The 12,265-nt window shown below is 57.9% G+C and overlaps 1 protein-coding gene and 1 long non-coding RNA gene across 8 annotated transcripts in view; both read right to left on the reverse strand.

Moving 5' to 3' along the window:
• The window catches only part of SEPTIN9 (septin 9), a 161,500-nt gene that overhangs the window by 63,642 nt on the left and 85,593 nt on the right, over positions 1–12,265 (reverse strand). Inside the window, exon 1 of one of the 7 annotated variants that reach the window (XM_070225932.1) lies at positions 2,091–2,513. The exons of the other annotated variants lie outside the window; for them this stretch is intronic. The gene's annotated coding sequence lies outside the window, so the exon portion shown is untranslated. Of the gene's footprint in view, positions 1–2,090; positions 2,514–12,265 lie in introns of those variants that run through there. 7 annotated transcript variants of the gene reach the window in all.
• On the reverse strand, positions 653–1,793 carry LOC138916099 (uncharacterized). The gene is made up of 3 exons (XR_011422797.1): positions 1,683–1,793; positions 921–1,036; positions 653–772 (listed from the first exon to the last, which is right to left on the reverse strand). It is a non-coding gene; the product is annotated as an uncharacterized lncRNA (long non-coding RNA).

A 12,265-nucleotide genomic window follows, 5' to 3' on the forward strand; every position in this document is an offset into this window, starting at 1 on the left:
AGGAAAGCCCGAGGGGCTTGGCAGGTCCTCAGAAATAAGCGTGAAAGTCACCGATCCCCGAGGGGAGGGCTCATCCACTTCCCACCTTCACCCTGTGGGATCAGAGGAAGCCCAGAGGGAGAGAAGCCCGCAGACAATCGCTCCTCCCTTCCTCGCCCATCGCAGAGCCTTGCTCAGCCCGAATCAGGGGGGTGGAGGAACCAGTTCCAGGCCCAGAAAGATCAATGACGCCTGGCGAGGCTGCAGAAGCCTTCCCAGTACACAAAGGACAGCGTGCTCTGGGACCTGCTCCAGGGCCAGGGAGCAAAGCGGGAGGCAGTGATGCTGGCGTGACAGCCCAGGGTCCCCCGCTCTTCCCAGGGCCAGCCTGGAGACCACAACGAGGGAGGTTTTAATTCAGCCCCCTCCCCAACCAAGAAGGCACACCCCCTACCTCCACCCCCAGCCAAAACATCTGGGGCTGGTTCCTCCAGCGGCATTCCGCTGGTCCTGTGAGGAGGGGTGGGAGGAGGAAGAGAAGGACCTGGCTGGGTGGGGCAGGGCTGGGCAGGGCTGGGCAGGGCTGGCCGGGGTCAGGGGAACAGCCACGGCGGGCTCCCTGCAGCTGTGACTCAGGGGAAAGAAATGGGACTTCCAATCTGTTCCCACTCACCCGCCGACAAGCAGGATCTTATTTCAAAATCCAGGGCAGCTGAGGGCCCAGAGGAACAGGGGAATACCAGAGTCTCTCCTTTCTGACTGGGTTGCCTTTCATTTCATCATCTCATGGCGCCTTGTGAAAGAAGCAGGAGGAGGGTGTCGGCTGGGCTCCCCTGCATCCCAGCCAAAGCTGCAGGGCTCGGACTCGGCTTCAAGCACTGGCCCTGTCCCCAGCCCTGGTGGCCAGCAAAGGACAAGAGCTCCACCCCCACTGCTACTACCTGTGGCCTGGGGCACCTCAGCAGCCAGGCTCCCCCAGGGTTCAAATCCAGACTGTTAACACAGCTGTGGGGCCTACGGCAACTGTCTGGAGCTCTCTGGGCCTTGAGTGCCTAATCTGGAAAATGGGATAATGAAAGTGACTACTGTGCCAGAAGCTGGCCTTCTCCTGCAGAGTTGTCAGGCTTCTCCCTGTTATCAATTGCAGAGCCTTCTCCGGTGGGTGAGATAAGGATTTCACTAATTGTTGCCACAGGGATCTGGACCCAAGGACCAGGAAAGTCTCCCCATTCTGAATCCCATCAGGAAGAGGAGGTGCTGGTGTCAGCGGGCGTGCTGCAGGGGAGAGGGAAGGAGTGCGCCCAGGGAGCAGCAGGAAGGAGCAGGAGGGAGGAGGGGGCCAACGCGGAGGCCCATCCAACGTCTGAGGACCCTGCCACGGGAAGGCCACTCAGAATGCTCCCCCACCCCACTAAGACGAATCTGGAGACTGAGGCTGGATGTTCCCGGACCTTCCGGGTCCAAACAGAATCACCTGCACTAGAACCCAATGTCGCACCAGCTTGAAGGCACAGGTGGGGCCACCCAGCTGTCCATTTAACATGGGGGCAGCCAAAGCCAGGGTGGCCGGGGCCCCTGGCTGCCCACAGACAGCAGCGCCCAAATACTTGCCCAAAACAAGCATGCACAATAAGCAAGGGCTCGGGCAGAGCACACTCGCTGCTAAATTAAACATCGGGGAGCTCAGCTTCCAGTACACTGACCTGGGCTACGCTGCCAGAACAGAGCATCTGTTTACAGAGCCACCGGGTAAACCATGCAAAGCGGGGGTTTGGATTCAAGGTCCGCCCCTGTTCGTGCACCAGCCTGATCCACGCGGCTGCCCTGCTGACAGACCACCCGTGGCCCTCCCTTGAGACAAAGAAGTAGCCAAGCTCCCCGCCCCCCACGCCCCAACCTGAAGGAAGAAGGTGGGGCTGTAATGCTCCTCTGAGGCCCAGGTACTGGCCCAAGTATGGGGCTGGGCTCCCACCCAGGCGACAGACAGGGACAGGTGAGGATGGAGGGTCCACCTTCCTCCCCATCCACGGCCCTAGCTCTTCCTCCATCACAGCCACGCCCTCCACTGGAAACCACCGCACCCACATCCTGTGGCCCCAGCCTAAACTTACCTGGTGGGTGTGGGGCCGGGGCACCTGAGATCCAGGCCGAGGTGGAGGGTCGGCAGCTGCGAGACCTCGTTTCGGAGGTGCCTCAGCCCTCTGTAACCCGAGCCCTGGCGACCATGCCCGCTCTTCCCATCAGGCATCAGATACGCATTAGTCAGCGGGCAAGTGGGCAGCGAGCCACGGGCCTGAGGAACGCCTGATGTTAGACCAGAACTAAGGTGGCGGAATCACCCTGAGGGTGAAAACAGCCCCCTCCTTCCCTCCTGGGCTGCACCCCTGGACTGTGCGTTGGGGGGAGCGGGCAGGGGTCATGCCATGACTCAGGCATGCTCTGAGGTCACCAGGGACTAGGGACCGCAGGTGCTACCTCCCCTCTAGCTCAGTTCCTGGTCTGTAACGTGCTCCCCACCAGCTCCCCATCCTTGTGCACAGGAGGGAACACCCCAAGTTCTGCCAGAACAGGAGGCTGCATCTGCAAGTGTGACCCACCCTGGAGAAGGGACAGATGGAAAAACCAGGGCCCAGGCCCCTCTGTTCCAACAGCAGCCTCCTCGTGCCCCTCGGGGATCCCCACAGGGTCTCCCATTTCTGCCCGGGCACGAGGTGAGACGAAGTGTCTCAGGGGGCACGGATGACAGGAAACGGGCCTGGAGACCGACTACAGAAAGCAGGCGTCAGAGCGGGACTCCAGAAGCCCAGGGCATAGGTGACTGGGGCTCAGAGGCAGGGAGGGCCCGCCCACCCAGGACGTGACTGCCAGCCCTCCCCACTTCTAGCTGTGGTCTCCACGGTTAACTTTCTGGCTCCTCCTGAGCCACAGGGCCTCAGCTCAGACCAGACACACCCCACGTGGCGGGCCCCATGGTCCAGCACAGGAAGCAGGGTCTGCAGGTCTCAAATGACGGCCCGGGCCATCCTCCTGCCAGGACCCTGCTGAGTTGAGGCCACCTGGAGAGGGAAGGGCCCTTTGCCAGCTCAGGGAGCCGCAGAGGGAGGGTGCTGCTGGTGGAGCATCTGGAGACTTCGCTGGGGCAGTGAGGACAGGAGGGCAGATTCTGCTGCATCCTCAGGGCCTTGGAGAGCAGGGCAGGCAGAGCCGGAGGCTGGGTCAGGAGCCCGAGTGGGCAGGTGCCTTCCCGCCATCGGCAGGAGCGGAGCCGGCCAAGCTCCGCACCAGGGCAGCGGACCTGCGGGGGCATCAAGGAGAGGCAGGGCCAGCTCCACACCTGGCCAGGCCCCGCCTCTCCAGGAACCGAGAGGCCATCGAGAGGCCATCAAGGTGCCATCGGGGCAGCCCCACCTGTGAGTCCAGGGGCTCCGATGTGCATGATCTCGGGGCGCCCCCTCCACTACCAGGGAATAGGAGTGAGGCGCAAACAGCAGCACTCAGCCACGGGTGTGACAGGGACCAGGTCATGGCTGGGATGTGTGCCCCCATCCCTGAGCGCCCACCTTGGGGCTCGGAGACACAGCAGAAACACCCATCACTAGACCACAGGGTCAGGCCTCTGCTCCCTGCACACTATCTTCTTTAACCCTCACGGCCAACACCTGAACACACGTGTCGCAGGTGCTCTCGGGGGGGCCCACTCGTGCCCCCAGGAGGGCTGGGTTCTCCGGCCCCCAGGATAGGAGATTTGGGACTGAGAACTTTGGGATATTTGGGGGCAGGGAACAAAGCTGGGGCGCCCACCTAAGAAAGCCCCCAAACGATCATGAACATCTCTGTCTATATAAATCTATATATATATGTATTGCAAGATAGTGAACATTTGTGGATGAAATCACGGCTTCTGTATAATTAATTCCCATTGCCATCCCCAGGCCGGTGGAAAGACTTCAGCATCTCCCGACAGCTTCCACGAGAAACCCACTTGCCTGTCCGGCTCTACGGAAAATCTATACGCGCTGAGACAAAATTAAGTTTCCGCATCTGGATCCACATCAATGGGCAAGGCCTTTCCGATTTCATGATCTGGAACCTGCAGATCCGCCTCCTCTGGCCCAGAGATGCAAGGAACCTGGAGGAAACCAACTCATCAAGGAGCCCTGCCCCCTATACCAGGGCCCGGGTCTGAGAGCCGAGACTTCCCGCCTCCTCTCTGTGCCGACCCGACACACAGCCCCCTCCCCCGCCTCCTCCTCCTCCCTCCTCAGTTCTCAAGCTCCAGTCCCCTCTCTTCCTAATCACCTCTTGCAGTCATCACAGGGCTCTTCCACCTGGAGGGCATGGCTACTGGGCTTGCCCGAGGACACAGAAGTCAGTAATAACAACAACGAGCATTTAGTAAGCACTTCCTGCATGCGGCTCAATAATAATAGTAATAGTAACTAATAAAATGCCAATGCTCCAGGCACCATTCAGTGCACTTTCTTACATTCAATGAACAACTCAATGAAACAGTTCAATAAATGGGGAAACTGAGGCACAGAGCAGCCAGGCGAGCCCAAAGCCATAGGTTAGAAACAGTAGGGCCAGAATTCAAATCCAGACAGTCATCCTGTAACACCTCGAGAAGGTGGGGACTGTGATCACCCTCCTTTTACAGACAGGGAAACTGAGGCACCAAGCAGCCAGTCAGCCCCAGAGCCAGGACTGAACCAGTGGTTATCGGAGCACATGGAGTGTAGCACACGGGAGCTCAAGGTTGGGGTCCGCCACCTCATCCTGATCTCACAGATGAGATGACTGAGGTGTCAGAGAAGCTAAGCGACTTCTGGACTCAAAATCTGGGTGCTCTGCATGCAGCTGCCACGTGGAGCACAGGCACCCAGAATCCAGTGGAGGGCAGGCCGCCCAGCTGGCAGATGGCGCCCTCGGGACTGTGGTCCCCATCCCAGGAGCTCTTCAAGGCCGTGCCCAGCGGGGCAGGACTGCCCTTGGGCCAGAGCCTCAAGTGCACTCAGGACGGGAGGGGTCTTCTCCCCACCCGCACCTCCACCATGGCCTAGGAGACCCCAGGCTGGCTCCATTCCTGGCAGGGCAGCTGGCTCTGGGCAGCACGGTTGAACCTCGAAAACACGGTGCTAAGTTACAGAAGCCAGTCATGAAAGACCACGTATTGTATGCTTCATGTCTAAGAAATACACAGAACAGGCAGACCTACACACAGAGAGACTAGCTGCTGAGCGCTGGGGGAAACGGAGGGAACAGGGGTGACAGCTGATGGGCACGGGCTTGCTTCCTGAGGTGATGCAACGGTCTAAAATTGCACGTGCTGAGAGTTGCACAACCCTGTGAATATACAAAAACCACTGATTATTCACTTAGTGAGCGGACTGTATGGGACGTGAACTATACGTCAATAAGGACATTTTTTAAAAAAATAAGAAAAACTCCCCTCCCTCCAAAAAAAGAACAGAGAATATCGTAGTGCAGCAGGCACACAGCAAAGGCAAGAATTACCCCATGGAAATTTTGTTTCAGCGGTATACCCCCCACACACACACTCTTACACATATGTGTGTCCTGGTTTGTGGTGTAAAATGTACTTCTTACTGGGGACTGCAGTTAAAAATAAGTCTGAAAGCCGCTCCCTGGGCAACACCAAACTTGCGATTCTTAAATCCCAATGGCCCTTCACCTGCCTGGACCACTCTGCCCCCCTTCAGCTTCCAAGAGGGCTCCACCCGTGGGGCTGGGAGCTTTGGCCTCATGCTTCCCAGAACACTTGTCACGTTATACCGCACGCGAGTTCAGACAGAGGGTCCCCAGGGCCTTGGCCAAGTTCAGCCCATCTTCGCGCGTTCCCCTCTGCGGACAGCGCTGGACCCAGAGCAGCGGCTGAGGTTCCCAGATTGATGGTGGCAGCCATCGGGGCTGGCCCTTCACCATCCCGTCTACACACTACCACCTCTGAACGATCTGAGGGATGTTAAACTTAAAAAGAACGACTTTCTAGAAAAAAGACACAAATTATAAGAAGAAAAAACCAAAAACTTAAAAACAGACCCATGGAAAAAATTTTTTAGAAGTTTTTGTAGTACTAGGTTCCCACAAAAGTATCAGGCTAGGATGGTCTCCCTAGTGAATTCTTTAAAAGCGTTAACACAGAGATGACTGCGTGGCTGTTTAAAATGTTCCAGAACACAGAGGAAAAAAGAATGCACCCAGATTATTCCTGCTAAGCCAGCACGATACTGACACCCACACTGATAAAAATAGCAGGCGCACACACAACCAAGCTCCCCGCGTACATCCGCGCAAAAGCCATACGACCCTACCTTGCTGTTTAAACCCAAACAAATCCCAGTGGATTAATGATTTCAGTACACAAAAATGAAACCATAAAAGTACTAGAAGAAAACCTGAGTGGAGTCTTGTCTGTGGTTTTGGAATGCCGAGGGCCGCTAAGCAGGATGTGAATCGCGAAAGAGAAAAGAAAAACAATAAACTTGACGACCTAAGGATTAAAGATCTCTGGTTTGGAAGAACGTATTATAAATAAAATTAAAAGTCGACAACTGGGAGAGAGCACTTGTACCAGCGACAACAAAGGTGGACAAAGAACTCAAAAAAAAAAAGTCAACAAGGAAAGGATTAATAACCCAACTGGGAAAAACGTGAACCACGGACAAGAACGAGCAGTTCACAGGGAACCCAGAGCCCCTGGCCTGTAAACACAGGAAAAGATAACCTCTCTCACTTAATTAAAGATGTGCAAAATAAACACCAAGCCGAGAGCTTTCTACCCTCTCAGCCGGGGCGAGGGGCACAGCACCTCTGCTGTTTGCACTGAAAATGGGTGTGATGGCTTTAGAGGCCAATTTGGCAACACGGATCAAAATTTTAAATGCACACATCCTTTGGTGGAGAAAGTCCTCTTCTGAAGGGCTACCCGACAGTCACACGTGCACGAATCTAAGTGGGAGGATGTTCATGGAAGCCTTGTTCCTCACAGTGAAAAGCTGGACCATAGAGCCGCGTAGGACGCAGCTGCCAAGAGGAATGCGCCAGACCGACAAGTGCCGAGCGCGAAGCTGCCCACGGCGATGCTAAGTGGGAAAAATAAGACGCAAGCTGCAGAAGTCTGATTTCATCTGTGTTCTCAAAAAGTCTCTAGGATGTTTACACACAGATTTCTCTACACATGCCCTGAAAGACTGTCCACACGGACAAAATCCGGAAGGACACACAGCTCGCCCAGCGTGAACACAGGCTGGCCCGTGGAGAGGGTGGTGGTCGGGAAAGACAGGTTTCCTTTTCAAATTTCAGGGACCTTTATTTTTTCTCTTCTATCACTGGCCACGTATTGCTCTTTAGAATGAGAAGAGAGACGGTATCGGTGGAGTGGGAGCGGGGGACACAGAGCAGGGCATTTCCATCCAAGCTCACGGAGGGATGAGCAAGCCGCGCCCGGTCATTAAATAAGGGCAGTGTTAGGTTTCCTTGGTGTGCTTGTTTATCCAAAACCCCCCGGAGGCTGGGGCCCACACGGGCAGAGCTCACATCTCATCACTTTCATGCTCGCGACGCTGCGCAGGAGGCATCACGCCCATTGCAACGACAGGAAAATGGACTCAGAGAGCAAAGTCATCGGCCTGCGCAGGGCAGAAACGGGAGCCCCTGCGGTCTGAGGGCGAACCCCGCCCCTCAGCCATTTCCCCCCAGACAAGTGGGCACCTTCCCAGGTGGCTCCCGGCGCTAACACTCCATGCCTCAAAGTTGTAACCTCTGCGGGTCATTGTGGAAAGCGGGAGATGGAATAGTGACCGCCAGGGCTACTTCTGGTTCCAAGTTCGGCACTCGGACCAGTGCTGGTCTCTCTGAATTGCGTTGGACGACCAAGGACTTCCAAACGAGGTTCTCTAGAGTCCCGGGGTTCCACAGAGGTGTGAGGCCAAGGGTGGGAACTCCATGACCCCTTTAATCAGAGCATGTCCACTTTAGCCCCCTCTCCTGAGTGCCTTTGCTCATCAGCTACAGCCTGTAGCTCTCGTGACCCTGGGATTCCAGGGGGGCACCTGTGACACCCACAGGAAGCCCCAGGTCAAGGAAAGCCAAATCAGAGCAGCCATGGGAGAGGCAATTGCACCTGGCCCGGAGAAGAGGCTCCTTTACAGCCAGAGGCCTGCATTGTCCACATCCGGCCAGCATGAACCACGTGGCATCCTCCAGGCCGACCGTTGGAACCCGGGGTCTGGCCGGGCTGCCCACACTTCAAGGTGCCGGGTGGGGGTCTGAGCACGCTCCTCCAGCGCTGAGCATGCCCTGTGTCCACGCTGCACAGGGCGCGGCTGTCTGGCCCGGGCACATCCCCTGGACAGCAGCCCCATTGTGCAGACGCTGGCTCCCAGCAGCTGTCTCCGGCCTGGAAGCCTGCGGATGCAGACACAGCTCCTCGTCTGGCAGCTGCTCCAGCTTCCTGGGACGAGCACCCGGGAGACATTGCCCAGCACCACGTGTCTGGGGGCCCGGGCTCCATCCCAGGGCTGGGCCGGGTAGTCAGGGCCACAGCCCTCAAAGCTGCAGGGGGCAGAGTGGAGACCCGCCTCCAGCGCCTGCCTCCCGGCCCAGCCCTCTCCGGGCAGCTGTGCCCGGCTCTATTTAAGGCATTCCGCAGCTGCTCGGGCCGCATTCCCTGGATCGGCCCTCGTCCCTTCTCACCAAGGGGCTGGGCTTGGCGGACAGCTGGGGAAGCCAGGGAGCGGGGGCGGGTTCTTTGTCCTGGGCCCTGGAGACAAGCTCCATCCTCATGGTGCCCTACTCTGCCCCACCCTAAAGGACACACACCTGGGCCCAGCCATTCCACCACACTCCTCCTGTCCCCTCATGCATGGGGACTTCCTGCTCCAGACCTAGGTGTGCATGGGCTTCAGGGACAGCTCAGAGGAGGAGTGTGCCTGTCCTTAAATCGGGGAAAGAGAAAGACACCCAATCCCCAAAGGTAAGAGGGTCCCCAGGTGCCCTCCGGGGCCAGGTCAGGCACATGGGAAGAGCCTGGAGCAGCCGGGCCTTCCAGGTAAGAGAGGCCAGTAGGAACACCCCTGCTGGAGGCATGGCCTGTGTCCCGCTAGAAGCAGAAACATTTAGCCTCACACAGAAGAAAATTCTGCAGGCTAAGGGCCCAAGGATAGCCAAATGCCAGGTCACTGCACCCCCTGCTTCATCAGACACAAACGAGTCCCTCGACAGCATCGGGCTCCTGCCACATGCAGGCGCTGGAGTGAAACGGTAGACAAGATGCAGACCCCATCACCAGGGCATTCCCAGCCCAACAACAGGCGCGGCGTGGACCCTCGTTAGTGGGGTGTCCTGTAAACACGAGGGGTGTCCAGGGAGCCTTGCAGGGCCTGGCCCTTCCTCCCTAGTCACACGGGGTCGCCCTCTCCCCCACCTCCCTGCTCCCAGCCTCGCATGTCGCTCCCCACTCCACCCTTCACACTCAGCTCTGACCTCACTTTCCCCAAAGCTTTCTCTGCCCAGCCACCTCCAGCCCCACGTCCCTGCTGGGGGTCCCAGGGAACCCCGTGCTTGCAGCCCCTGTTGACCCCCTGGAACTGAGACCTCCTCCACTCTACCCCAGCCCCTAAGGCGGGCTTGCTGCAGCAGGCCCCAGCACATGTGGAAGGCACACCCCGCAGGCAGAGAAGGTACGTCCACCTTCCCCAAGGCTCCAGCCGTGACCACGAACATTTCTAGATGTTTTCAGTAGAAGGAAGGGAAACCCCACTGAGACACTCACTGAGTTGCCGCAGCCCAATCTCATGCCCACTGTCAAAGTGACCCCTGGCTCCACTGTGGTGTACGCCCCACCGCCTCCTGCCAGCAGGCCAAGCCCCTCCTTCCTTTGACAGATCAAGAAATTGAGGCTGGGGGTGTGCAAAGTGATAGCTCAGAACAAGTCGGCTTGTGGGGTGAAATCGGGACATGCTCGAGAACCCAGCCGGGCGCCAGTCTGGAGTGCCCCACTCTTCATGCCGCCTGGTCACCCCGGCCTCCCCCGTCGCCTCCAATGAGCCTCCAGAGACAGCAAAGAACCAGACCCACAAGTGAGCAGCCAGTGCCCACCTTATAAGGCTGCCTCGGGGAAACTTGGCTGGTGTCGGCCGTGGAGCCGGCGGGGGGGTGGCTCCCAGGGGGAGGCAGAGCCAGCAGCTGGCGACGCAGACACGGGGCTGTGTCCTGCAGGCCAGCCCCACCCTGAGCCACCCAAGCAGGGGCAGGGGGAGAGCAGGGAGCTGGGAGAGGAGGCAAGGCCGTTCCCACACAGAGCCCGAGAGAAGCAGGGACGGCCCCAAAGGATGACAAGGACGGTGCCAGGTTCAGGGACAGGGACAGCAGGCTCGGAAACCAAAAGCCCAACACACCAGAGTGGAGCAGCTCAGACCTGGGGGTTCTTGGTTGACCAGGAAAGTCTCGCTTGGTCCCTGGAGGGTCCCATGGGGTCCCTGCACCTGCCTGTAAGAGCCACAAAAAAGCATCCCATGTCACTCCTCCAACATTATTTTATTCAGTACCCTCTACGTCCAAGTCACTTGGTCTCCCATGATATTCTTTAAAAAAGCAAAGACAACAGTCCCCCCCTCAAGTAACCTAGAATCCAGTGGGGGGCAGGGAAGAAATTGTGAAGAATGTATAGCAAATGTTAAGAGTGGATATATCTGGCTTACATGTGAATTTTAGTTTCTCTCTAATTTGTACATTTTCTGAATGTTAAAGAAATGGTACTCTGAAAAACTCTTCTCATGTTTAAAAAAAATCTCGCAGAACAAAGAAGGTCCACACACAAATAATTTACACTCCAAGCCAAACACAAGCTATTAGACATGAAAAAGATGCAAAAAGACACGGGAGTCAGAAGAAGTGAGGCTACTTCCCGCTAGTGGGAGGGCTTCATGGAAGAGGTGCTATTTGAGCTGGGCTTTGAAGAATGCAGAGGAGTTCAAAAAGCAGTGATGCGAAGAGGAGCCAGGTCGGGGGTCGGGAGGTCAGGATAGGACCGTTGTGAGGACCACGGCCCCACAGCAGACCACGAAAGGATCAGAGCAGGAGGAGCGGGGAGCAGGGAGGCGTGAGCTGGACGAAAGAGTGAGTGGATCCTGGAGGGCCCCGGGGTGAGCGAGCTGGTGAAGGCAGAGTGGGCATGGATTTCAGCTGTGCTGTGCTTCAGGGAGGTCAGTCTGGGAGCAGCTCAGCGGGAGTCCCAGGAGACCCGGTCCAGCAGCCAAAGCCACAGTCTAGGTTTCCCAGAGGCAGAAGCAGAGGGCTGAGAGTTTGGTCAGAGGGCACGGAGCTCCCTCCCTCCAGGAGCCTTTGCCCTTTGCCAGCTGGTCCCCAGGAGCTAAGAGCAGTGTGCGCACAGAGGGCAGTCAGAGCAGGGCCTGTGGGGTAGGGGGCTCTGGGAGCTCACAACCCAACCCCCTACGGAGGGGCGGGCCGGGGCGGGACGGGAGTGCCGGGTCTGCAGGAAGCAAGGTGGAGGGAGAACCGGATCTGTGTCCGGGCGGACTGGACAGGCCATGACCAGAGGAGGGGATGGGACGGGGAGCAGATGGAGCAGGGCCTGGGTGAGAGCTCGGCCCTGGGCCCTGAGAAGCCACTGCAATGGATTCCGGGACACCCCTCCTTCGAGAAGGCTTCGCCCTCCAACTGGACTTGCCCAGGACCTCAAGACTGGACGTCCAAGGCTGAGCAGGTCAGGGCCACATTCCCCAGCCCACAGTGGCCCTCACTTCTTCCTCCCAGTTCACTTCCAGGCCTGAGGCCGGGGTTGCTCACAGTGCATCTGTAGTGCTGCTTTAAGAGGAAGGAATCCTCCCAAACTGAGTCATCGGAGCCCCCACCTCCTCCACCGCCCTTCCCACCGGAGCATCCTTCCTCTCTGCAGCATCTGTCCTACCCCCGCCCGGTCCAGCTGCCCCAGCCGGGGGGTGCTGGCCTCAGAGTCCCCTCCCCACCCAGCCGATGAGACTCGAGGGATGGCGCTCAGCACATGCAGGAGCTCACACACGTGCACACACAAGACGGGCACATATCCCGACCCCCAGCTCTGCTCCAAGGATGGGAGGACAGCCTCGCTGGCCTATGGACCTCTCCACACAGAGCTGGCCTCCATCTGCACAGAGAGGGGCAGCGGAGTCGGGGATGCTGACGGTGGTCCTCTCATGCCCAGCCCGGACATTTAAATTCTCTTCCACAGGGAGATCGTACAGTCCCTCTGAGTTCCAGCCTCCCT

This window comes from Equus caballus, chromosome 11 (assembly GCF_041296265.1).
Source record: "Equus caballus isolate H_3958 breed thoroughbred chromosome 11, TB-T2T, whole genome shotgun sequence".
NCBI classification, from domain to species: Eukaryota; Metazoa; Chordata; class Mammalia; order Perissodactyla; family Equidae; genus Equus; species Equus caballus.